Source organism: Nycticebus coucang, chromosome 17, assembly GCF_027406575.1.
Source record: "Nycticebus coucang isolate mNycCou1 chromosome 17, mNycCou1.pri, whole genome shotgun sequence".
In the NCBI taxonomy this organism is placed as follows: domain Eukaryota; kingdom Metazoa; phylum Chordata; class Mammalia; order Primates; family Lorisidae; genus Nycticebus; species Nycticebus coucang.
The window spans coordinates 41,673,582-41,685,823 of record NC_069796.1 but is presented as its reverse complement, the minus strand read 5'-3'; the positions used below and the strand labels follow the sequence as shown (position 1 = coordinate 41,685,823).

General features: G+C 41.8%; 1 protein-coding gene across 6 annotated transcripts in view; it reads right to left on the bottom strand.

Moving 5' to 3' along the window:
- Nucleotides 1-12,242, bottom strand: part of ARHGAP26 (Rho GTPase activating protein 26) — a 464,813-nt gene that overhangs the window by 387,034 nt on the left and 65,537 nt on the right. The window lies entirely within an intron of this gene.

The following is a 12,242-nucleotide window of genomic DNA, read 5'->3' as shown; positions in this document are numbered from 1 at the left end:
CTCCAGGGTGATTATAGGGGGTAGGGAATATTCATGACTAGCTTTTCCAGACATGGAAAGAAACGCAGAAAACAAGTATCAATTGTCAAAGGTAGGGTAAGTTCACCTCTGAGCCAGATATGCCAACGGACACAAAAGCCAGGGTTTTGGACCAAGCCTTGGGGAACAAGGATTTGGGGGACCTTTGAATCATAACCTCTCCCTAGCTACAAGAAAGCCATCTAATTGATGGCACTTTTCAAGGGGGATAATTTTCATGAGTTTGTCCCAATCTTCAGACCAGAATATGTCACCTCTAGTACAATCTATGAAGTGGCCACACATAAAACAATTATTAACAAACATCTGCCATTTATTAAATAATTATACTACGTACTAAGCCCTTTACAGATACTTTCTCACATAATCCTCAAAATAAAATGTTAAGGGAACTGCCAACCCTGTTTTACAAACGGAAAGGTTAAGTGGCCTAAGGACCTAGGCCTGGGAGCGGGGGAAGATTTCTGACTCTCACACTCCACTACTACGAGTCTTTAGATCAATTAACGGGTTCCACCCGGGGGATGTCTAAGCATGTTTTTCTCCTAATCCTTCTAGTAGAAAAATAGGAACATCCTAGTTAGGATAGGATAGAATAGTCTATCCTATTCCAAAAGATTTCTTGTGCTAGGTGCTAAACACAGGATAAACCACACTCACCTGAGGTTCAGCTATGCTTAAAGCACACAAGACAGGGGCATGAATTCACAAAGTACAGGCAAGCCAGATATTAAGGAAGGGGAGACAGAGAAAAGACCTTCTGTCCCATAGACTGACATACCCAAAACATACTACACTCCCTTCTTTCCAGGAACCATTTCAAGAAAAGATGTCTTCTCGAAGACAAAATTCTTTAAATATCAGTGGACTACCTATAGAGTAAGAGAATTTATAGAACAAGAACTATGAGAGAATGCAGGGGAAATATCACTTAAAAAAACAGCAAACACATAACACCCTGCAAGTGTTCTTCATTAGATTTCCCAAAGCAAGTCATGACTTTGGAACCACCCCATTAACACAAATCAAAATAATCTGAACCAAATGTTCCCATTTAAAGGCCCTTTCCCCCTTGAAGGCTTGTACAGGGGAAAATGCACTCTCATACACTAGGCACCTTGTTCCAGTGACTGCCATCAGACCTGGAGGTTTGCATGGCTCTTACCAAACTAACAAAAGTCTATCAACATCAAAACCAAGAGCAGAGATCACGAAAGAGTGGGGGAAAGGTAGACACAGTGAACGTGAGAAATTTTGCAACAAGACCTCCCTCTGAAAACACAACTTTCTCTATGGATTTTTGTTCCTAGAAGTCATCCTTCAACACGACTCAGGCACTACTCTACTTTCCTTGCCTCCACCCTTTCCCATCTCCTTTGCTCCAGCCAGAAGGATCTGTTGCTTAGCAACTACCCTACAACAAAAACAGGAGCCAGGATGAAGTCAGGCTTCTGTCATCTCCTGCTCCCTAGCACTCAGGGGACAAATTTTAAGCAAAGCCAAGAAATCTACAGTTTCCATCAGACGTAGGGCACAGCGGCCGAGGAGCTGTGCAGGTTTGTCCACACTCAGTGTCACTAAACACTCATCCTGGACCACTCCAGCTAAGGCAGAAAGTTCTTATTACAGACTGCAGCAACTATTGCATCCCCCAGCTCACATCCAGTCTCTGCTCAATAATGGTGTAAGCATCAGGGAAATGATGTGCTGGACTGGGCCTACCAAATCTCCCAATCTAGCTGTATGGCTCTGCACCGTGAGATGTGACACCTGTGGTCACCTCTCCAGAGTGTCCTTGATACCTCCTCTATGTTTAGTTCTTCCCCATCACCCAGGATTTCTTTCCTAGTAATTTTTATGACCTAACAGTTATTCTGTCTCATTGCTTTCTTTATTGTCGGTCTATATGAAGTTAGGGACCCTGATTACAGTTTTACCCTCAATCCCCAGAGACTGATACCAAAAAGGCACACAAAGTTATTGGGATAATCTTATGAAAGGAAATCACATGGAGTCCCTTATAAATGTAAGACAAATACCCTAATTTTAGTAACTTCTCTAAATAACCTACTATAGATTTTTATAAATTTAAAAACCTCTTCGTGTATCTTTTCAAACTTTCAGTTGAGAAAAATACATAAATTCTATTGAGTTTGCCACCTACTATGTGAGAGGAATACTTTTTTGTATGTTCCTACATTACTTCTTTTGAACTTTTCTTTGGAGGAAGAGGGGGAGAACTGGTGGAGTAGACACCTAAGGGGTGGTTAATCCAGCTGTTAATCCAGGCAGGGAGGGAGACCGAGCCACTTCTGAGCTAGTCTCTGTGGTCATGCATATCACTCCCACTATGTTCTTTTAGTTCAAGGGGAGGGAATATAGACCCCAGTGCTATCAACAAGGAACGTATGAACAAGTCCATGCTTATTCCCCAACAATTTCATCTCAGTTTATGAATAGAGTACACCCATGGGGACCTCGGACAGAGGAGCTAAGTGAAACTGCTCACGTGTCTTTTCTGTTGACCAACTAGGTTCAAATAACATCATGCCAACTACCACCTGCCATGGGCTTTCCCGACTTACCCAAGAACTTTAAAACTCTCTGAAATTCTTATGCATTTTCTTATTTACTGTCTGTTTATTCTGGCTGAATCAAAGTTTCATAAGAGTAGGAGCTTGTCTGCCTTATTCACAAATCAGTAGAACATTTTAGGTCCCATTAAACAATTGCCCAAAACAAAACACACACACACACACACACACACAAACACGTATATTGACTATGTACTTTATAAGGTTGTCTAAGCTTCTGGACAAAGACTAAGGATTAATTCCTTCCTAAAAGAAAAAAATATTTTTCCTCCATGATGAGGTACGGCTTTACCAGCCACTTTTCATCATATATTTACACAGTTCTGAGTAAACAAAGTTCAGGTTCCACCCCCAAACTGTTTAAGTTTAGCCTTTTAACATCTGCAAATTCATAAGTCACACTGACTATGAGGATAAAGGGACTCAATATAACTACCCAGGCCCTGAATGAGCAGATTTAGCAAAAAGTAGAGTCAACACATGTGGCAGATTATATTTTTCCAAAGATAGCCACATCAGTACGTCCCACCCCACATGTTCTTAGAACACATGAGACAGGAGTTATCAAGCACTGGGGTCTACATTCTCTCCCTGTGAACAAAAAGAACACAGTGGAAGTGATAAGCCTGACTCCAGAGACTAGCTCAGAAGAAGGTACGTCTCCCTCCCTCTCTCTCAAACAAAGGTGCCTAGCACAGGAAGCTCTTCCGAAGTCTCCAGGCTTTGAGCTCTTTGGACTTGAAGAAGCTGAGTCAAGCTCTTTGGTCAGTGTCATATCCTCCTTTACCATCCATTTCATTTACACAGAGACTAAAAGTGAGAACAAATTTTGAACAGATTTTTCTTACTAGCTTGTTCTCTGCCAGAAAAGCCTCACTGGAGAACTTTCTAGTTTTGAATAAGGCAGAATAGGAATTATTTACCTACATGAGGTCTCTCTTAGGTCTGTCTCAACAGATCTTTATCAAGCAAACCTGAAGGTGTTTTTAATGAGAAAGATCCACTAAGGTTCAATATTTATAGAAAAAGTATTTCATATAAACATGTCTACTGTCACCCCTGGAGTTCAACATGGAACACACGTAAGTGTCAGCTCGGTCACTTGGTAGCTGGGTGACCTTAGGCAAGTTATTCAACTTTTCTGTACATTACTTGGCTGTATCTATGAAAGAAACAATAACCGGGTGGCACCTGTGGCTCAGTGGATAGGGCGCCGGCCCCATATACCAAGGGTGGCGGGTTGGAGCCCGGCGGGTGCCTGTGGTCCCAGCTACTCGGGAGGCTGAGGCAAGAGAATAACCTAGGCCCAGGAGTTGGAGGTTGCTGTGAGCTGTGATGCCACAGCACTCTACGTAGGGCAATAAAGTGAGACTCTCTTAAAAAAGAAAAGAAATAATAACCTTCAAGGGATTGTTATAAAAATTAAATGGGGTTATTATAGTCAACACTAACAAAGTGTGTTATGTGCCAGGCACTCTTTAAGCACCTAAAGGTGCTCAGATGGTACCCACCACATAGTAAGCATTCCATAAGTGGTAACTGCATTAGCATCATGATTCTAACATCACTGAATTAACATTTGTTCTTGTAACTGAGGCTGTGATACCTCTGGGACAACTCTGTCAAGATCAACTCTTAGTTATACCATAACAGCAAAGAGACACAAACTCATAATCAACTCAAATAACTCACCTCAAACTTATAAGATCATTAGAATCATGTGAGGTGTTTGTTAAAATGCAGATCCCTGGTTATACACCTTCATAGATTTGATCTGTTAGTCTAGGATGGAGTCCAGTCATGTACTTTTTTTTAGCCACATATCACTGCCCAGATGATTCCAGGAAAACATTGCTAGATGTAAACATCTGGACCAAATCAATCACAATGCCACAGAAAGACCACAAGCTGAGAGCCAGAGGGTACTGGCTCTGCTTTGCCTCTATCTGGCTCTCCAGGTTTCAGTCTCTTTACTTCTCTGGGTGTCAGTTTCCTTGTCTATACAAAGTTTCAGACTAGATAACTCCAAAGGTGCCTCTTTTTCCAAAGTCAATACCATAATATGACTCCTGAACACAAGTCCTTCCGACCAGCTTGTTTTGGGCATTTGCGTAGCAAACAAAATAAGAGCTATAATTTACTAAGCCCCGACTATGTGCAACACGCCGTCCTGGATGCATATTAATTCACTTAATTATTTTTAACAGTCACAACCATCTGGAGGTATAGGGATTATGATACAAGATGAAAACACCAACTCAGAAAGGTACAACAACCTGCCTGAGGAGACACAGCAACGAATGGCAGAAGGTAGATTCTACCCCAGGTTTACCTGTCCCAACACCTATGTTCTTACTTGATTACGCCTTTGGCCATTTCACAACAAAATTCGTTTCCTCTGTATTTATTTCTTTCTATTCTATCAAATGTTAAGAACAATGAAAAGCTGGTTGCAAGTGATGAGAAGCAAAGAGGAAGAAAAGACAAAACCTATTTCCTTGTCAGGACATCATACAAACATTACTTATCAATCAAGATTGTACCCCAATTTTATACCTAAAAAACTCAGATTGCTGGTTCATTATTCCTCCAAGGAAAAATGAAAGCTTTGAATTACTAGTGTGAAGTTATGTACATTCACTCTGCTTCCACCTGAAATAATCTGAGGCACGAAAACGTTTTATATTGCTTAAGTTAGTCCTAAGAAAGGAAAGTCTGGATACAAATATATAAATGTTCTGCCAAGTCTTCCAAACCAAAACTTCTCATAAACCATGATGCCCAAAAGGAATGAGAAGAACTAGGAATCTAACCAATACTCAACTGATTTCACATTCAAAATGATCTTTCAGGCGGTGCCTGTGGCTCAGTGAGTAGGGTGCCAGGCTCATATACCGAGGGTGGCAGGTTTGAACCCAGCCCTGGCCAAACTGCAAAAAAAAAAAAAAAAAATAGCCAGGCATTGTGGCGGGTGCCTGTAGTCCAGCTACTCAGGAGACTGAGGCAAGCAAATCCCCTAAGCCCAATAGCTGGAGCACTCTACCGAGGGTGACAACATGAGACTCAGTTTCTTTAAAAAAAAAAAAAAAAAATGATCTTTCACTTCAGAGAAAAGATAAAACCACCCAACCCCTAAGTTGCTCAGTTTCACAAAGTAACAAAGGTCAAGAACGGGCCAAAAAGCACTGCAGGTACAAAGCTAAAATATAGGCCCTTATATCATTGCCAAGTTAAGCTCATATGAACCCTGAGAGCATGTCAGAATGACCCCGTGTCAGAATGATGCATTAGCATGGGAACTGCAAGGTAGGTGGTAAGGAGAAGCAGGGACGGGGACACAAGGCAGAGGCTGGTCAGTGGGAGAGGGGGAAAAACAGCATTTTGCCAAGATCTTTCTTCCCTTCCTTAATTTCTCTCAAGGGAAGAACAGAACTTTCCGACAGAGTATCCTCCACTAAACTCTGAGATACAATGGGAAAGTGTCTTTTCTCATGACGTCTACCCTTTTCTCATGACGTCTACCCTGCTCCTGCCAAGTAACTTAAAGGGAACCTAATCCCAGTCCTTCTCACCTCTAAATTTCATCTTGAGAACTCAGAGGAATAAACGTTAAAAGGATGGGGAGGAAGAGAATGAGCATGGATTTTAGACAAAAATTTTTGGTTTTCAAATTAGTTCTGTGAGAGATTTAAATAATATAAGTCACACAGAAAAAAAGCATAAGATTTGAAACCAGAAAAATCTGAACTCTGATGTCAGTACCACCTGAGCTACTTCCTAACTACCTGACCAAAGGCAAGTTACACAATCTTCCTTCAGGTCCACACCTGTAAAACGGGTACAATAATACCAACCTCACAGAACTGTTTTTTTGCTTTTTGCTGTTTTAAAAAGAAAAATAGACTTAAGTCACTTTATTTTTCTTATATAAAAATCCTATTTGGTGCCTGGATCCCGTGCAAGAAACTCTGATATGGGTATTTACTCTGGTAAGGAGACTTGGTGACCCCAGAGATCAGGGGTCAGATGGCTACAGGTCTTGGAGACAACATCAAAAGTGGCCTTGGCAAAGTTGCCCAGGGTGGCAGAGCAGCCCCTGGCTGAGGTGCGGCAGGCCTCAACACCAGCCAGCAGCAGCAGCTTCTTGGGCACAGGGGCTGAGATGACACCAGTTCCTCTAGGGGCAGAGAGAAGACGCACCAGCACAGAGCCACAGCAACCCACAGTCACCTTGCTGATCTTGTTCTCCCAGCTTTTCTGCATGGGGACAATGGAGAGCTTCACCAGGACGATGGTCCCTCCTTGCAGCACTTAACACCCAGACAGATGTGGCCATTGTCATCTCCACTGGCCTGCTTGTACATGGGCATAATCTTTAAAACCTCATCCTTGAGAGATACCTCCAGAAAAAGTCAATGATTTCAGACTCTTTGATGAGCAGGGAGAAGAGACAGCTCTCCTCTGGGGATTGATCTTCACCTCCTCAACCAGATGCCCAGCCAGGCATCTACTCCTGTCCTCAGCTGTCCCTCCTCAAGCGGCACAGCCTCCGCCCCGCCCTGACCACGCCCAACTCTTGCCCCAAATGCTGTTGCTGAAGCCTCCATGGCACCCATCCCGAGCCCTCCCATTCTACCAGTGTTATCCACCATTTGGTGTTTTCTCGGAGAGGAATCATAAAACTGTTTTAAAGAATAAAAGAACCTCAAGATTGCGCGGATGTGGTGAAGGGCAGACATGCAGATCCAGGTGAGGGAGCTCACAGTCTAGAAACAAAACCTCACATCTGTAGTCAAAAGATTCTCGAGAGTGTGAAGACATTTTGGGAGTTGGGGGAGGAGGAAAGGATGATCTTTTCAATAAATGGTGCTAGAACAACTGAATCCACATGAAAAAGGATGCATTTGGACCCCTACCTCAGATTGTTCACAAAAAATTAGCTGAAAATGGATCAAAGACCCACATATAATCTGAAACTCTGAGATTTAGAAGAAAACACAGGAGGAACTCTTTAAGAATTTGTAATGATTTCTTGAACTCAACATCAAAAGTTCAAATGACAAAAGAAAAAAGTAAGTAAATTGGACTTCACACAAAATACCAGATACTGGCATGGATGTGGAGAGAAGGAAACACTTCTACACTGCTTGTGGGATTGCAAAGTAATACAGCCCTTTTGGAGAGAAGTATGGAGAATCCTCAGAGATCTAAAAAGTAGATCTTCCTGGCTCGGCGCCTGTAGCACAGTGGTTACAGTGCCAGCCACATACACCAAAGGTGGAAGGTTCAAACCCGACCCGGGCCAGGTAAACAACTGCAACAACAACAACAAAAAAAAAATAGCCAGGCATTGTGGCAGGTGCCTGTAGTCCCAGTTACTTGGAAGGCTGAGGCAGGAGAATCTCTTAAGCCCAAAGGTTAGAGGTTACTATGAGCTGTGATGCCACAGCACTCTACTGAGGATGACATAGTGAGACTCTGTCTCAGAAAAAAAAAAAAAAAAAAAAAAAGTAGACCTTCCATTGATCCTGCAATCCCATTACTAGGTATCTACCCAGAACAAAAATCATTTTACTACAAAGACATTTGCACCAGAATGTTTATTGTGGCTCAATGCACAATTGCCCAGTCATGGAAGCAACCTAAGTGCCCATCAACCTATGAATAGATCAACAAACTGTGGTATATGTATACCATGGAATACTATTCAGCCATTTAAAAAGATGGAGACTTTATCTCTTACATTTACCTGGATGGAGTTGAAATACATTCTTCTTAGCAAAGTATTGCAAGAATGGAAAAATAGGCTTGGAGCCTGTAGCTCAGCAGCTAGGGTGCTGGCCACATACCCTGCAGCTGGTGGATTTGAACCGGGCCAGGCCCTGCCAAACAACAATGACAACTACAACAAAAAAATAGCCAGGCACTGGTAGTCCCAGCTTCTTGGTAGGCTGAGGCAAGAGAATCGCTTAAGCCCAAGAGTTTGAGGTTGCTGTGAGCTATAATGCCACAGCACTCTACTGAGGACAACATAGTGAGACTCTGTCTCAAAAAAAAAAAAAAAAAAAAAAAAGAAAGAAAGAAAAAGGAAAAATAAATATCCAATGTACTCCATACTAATATGAAATCAATATGTAAACAATTACATGCTCATAAGAACAATAAAACCCTAACGTAGTCTAATTTGAGGGTGGAGGGAAGTGGAACGGGGGAGGATGATTGGCAGGAGGGAGGGCATGAGGCCAGATCTCACCTGCTGTGCACATTGTGAGGGTGGATAACACGCCCCCTGTGTGAGGAGCTCTTTTACAAATGGAACTTTATCCTGGAAGTGAGAACAATGTAATCTAAAAATTCATATCCTCATATTAATTTGAAATAAAAAAATTGGAATTCAATCAAAAAAAAAAAAAAGAATAAAAGAACCATCATGTGTAAAATGCCTAACATGGTACCTGACCCAGAGATTTCCTAAATCTGGAAAGGAGGTAAGCAAAAAATGAACCATAAAGTCTTATTTATATTTGTAGTGTTCTAAACTTCTTTGAACTACTCTGTGAGGAGACTAACCCTGGGGCACCGTCCAATCTTCCAATCTTCACCCTTCCCAGTAACCCAGAGACAACTTCTGCGGAAACCACAGCCTTTGAGACATCTCAAAGCACCCAAAGATGCCAAAGAAAACCATGGCAATTACTTCAGACTGGGTGAAGAGTAGGCTCGTTATCATCTGAAGCCCCAAACAGAGAAATGAGAAAAGGTAAAATAATAACAGAGGTAAAGGCCATTGAGCGCCTGCCTTACAGGGTGGGTTGAACTCCGACATTAAAGAAATTTTTTTCTTTTTCCCAAAGAGTAAGTTGTAAATGATTTAGATGATACGTTCATCATGGGGGAAAACACTGTCAGGCTTTAAGGAAAACAGCTCCTCTCTTCAGAGGGGGAAGGATGAGCCATAGATTGAGAAGTCAAAACCCCAAAGAGATCATTAACCAAGCAAACCAGCAACTTGGCACAGGCCATTCAGAGCCCCTGCTGGGGTGCCTGGCTCTGGAATTAGGAGAAGAGGGCAGCAGGTCATGGAACAGGGTCATGTCCTGTCCTTGCTCTCCAACAATCCAGACACCATGTCACAAAGATTCCACTTCCGAGAAGCGAGAAAGAGCACCAAAGGCCTGGACTCAGATGGCCTGGGCATAACCTGGCTCTGCCATTTACTAGCTTGATGAATTATTTCAACTCTCTGTAACTGGATTTCCTGGCCTATAAAATGGGTACAATATAGAAAACCAATCTTAACAGGGTTTTATGAGGATTTGATTATATGAGGTACACAAATACAAGTTTAAATCACAGTAAGTACTCAATTAAATGAGAGCTACTGTTATCTACCTCTTGGTGTTTGGTGGCCAACCATTACTGAGCTTTAATCATGCACCATGTGCTAATTAGGAGTTACCTAATTTAGTGCCCCAAGCTCTGGGAGACAACATGTGTAAAAGCACTAAGCTCCACAGCCTCGTTGAATATAGAAAACGTTCAATAAAGGGGATCCACTCCCCTATTATCATTACCAAATCAAACCAAAACACCCTTTCACTCAGTTCTAAGAAGATACCTAGAAAAAAACAAATCAAAGAAAATGTGAAGCTTAATTACCCCATAGACATCTACCTAAGTAATACGTCTATTAGGTATTCTTGATAAGTCAGAGACTCTTCTTGTATCAAACAATCTTGATATTACCTTGAGTATTTCATCTTGATAGATTCTAGGACCCAGGAGTTAAATGAATGAGGTCTCCTGTATATTCCCTTATACTGAGAGTTTACAGTCAGAAGGGAAGAGATCTCTATATCATAAATCCTACCTCTGATTATACAATGCACTTTGAAGAACACCCATTTCAACCTCAGAAAAGTTTTCATATAGTTAAAGCATTAAAACTTTAAATCACTTCATGAGATAAGCAGAGGGTATTTCAAACAATTAAATGTTTTTAAAAAGAAAATGGTTTGGTAAAGATCAAACATGATTAAAAAAAAAACACTCCCTAAAAAAGCACTTCCATTTCTGATCTGATCCTCTTATCTCAGATGAAGACAATATATGCCCAACAGCCTCTGGCTACTTGGCTCTGTCAACTGACAGCCTTCACATGTGAACCAAATAAAACAAAGCCTTGATATTGTAAAGTTCTATGCTAACAATAATCTTGGTCTACACAGGAGAAGTAGCACTGTTGAGGGGTAGAGCCAACTATTTAATGGCCATGCACCATCAGTGTGCAGTCCTTGGACAGCTGACTTTGTGTGACTCCCATCCCTAGAAGTGAAACCAATTTCTCCTCTCCCTTGCATTGAATCTAGACTGGCCCTGTGAGTGGTTTTCACCAACAGAATGCAGTAGCAGTGAGACTGATTCTGAAGGCTAGGCCTCAAGAGGCCCAAGGCTTCCACCTTTGCTCTTTGGGACCACCCCCTGAAACTGCCATAGCACGAAAAAAGGCCAGAATGAAACAGCACATGAGACAGGCCTTGCTGTCCAAACCCCAGTGTAGCTGCATAACTGAACCCAGGAGAGGACAACAGAACCACCCAGCCAACATACTGAGTCACAAGAAACAAACACTATTGTCATCTTCAGTCTCAAAGGCTTAGGGTAATTTGTTTTACCATGATAGAAAGTGGACACAGGTGGATTAGCTGGGATTTATTTTATTTTTAAAATGAGTTTCCAGAAAAAAAAAAAAAAAAACTTTTCCTAAACTCGACAACAAAGTCTAGATTGGTGGAACTCAAGATGAGGAGTGTCCCTTAGGAGAGAAGGGATGGGATACAGAGTTAAGAATGGAGATTTCTGGGATGCTAATAACTTTTATTTCTCAGCCTGGATAGCTGATATAGTTTGGATGTTTGACCCCTCCAAATCTCATGCTGAAATCAATCCTCGGTGTTGGAGGTGGGGCCCAGTGGGAAGTGTTTGGGTCATGGAGCCAGATCCCTCTGAATGTCTTGGTGCCTTCCTCGTGGTAATCAGTGATTACTCCGCTCTATTAGTTCATAGGAGAGCTGGTTGTTTAAAGACTATGGCGCCTCCCGCCTTTCTCTCTTGCTCCCCCACTACATGTGACACATCTGCTCCCCTTCGACTTGTTCCTTGACTGGAAGTTCCCTGAAGCCCTCACAAGAAGCAGATGCTGGTGCCACACTTCTTACACTTTCTACAGAATCGTGAGTCAAATCAACCTCTTTTCTTTATGAATTACCTGGCCTCAGGTATTTCCTTAGTTTACAGCAATGCAAAACAGATCAACACCGTAGCAATTACATAAGTGTGAATCACCAAGTGATACTTTATTAAGCTGTGCACTTCCAAGCTATATACTTTTGGGGATACATGCTAAACCCATATTTTAAGTAATTTAAAATAAACCTTTCTTGGCAAAATCTCTTTGAGAAACAGGGGTATATGGCTAAAAAAAATAAATTATTATGCTCATAATTTTGAGTTCCCTACTCAAAATTTCCTCAGGAAAGCATACCTGTATAACACACACAGGTCCAGTTTTTTATACTGAACATGGAATGGTAAATGATTCTTCCTGGC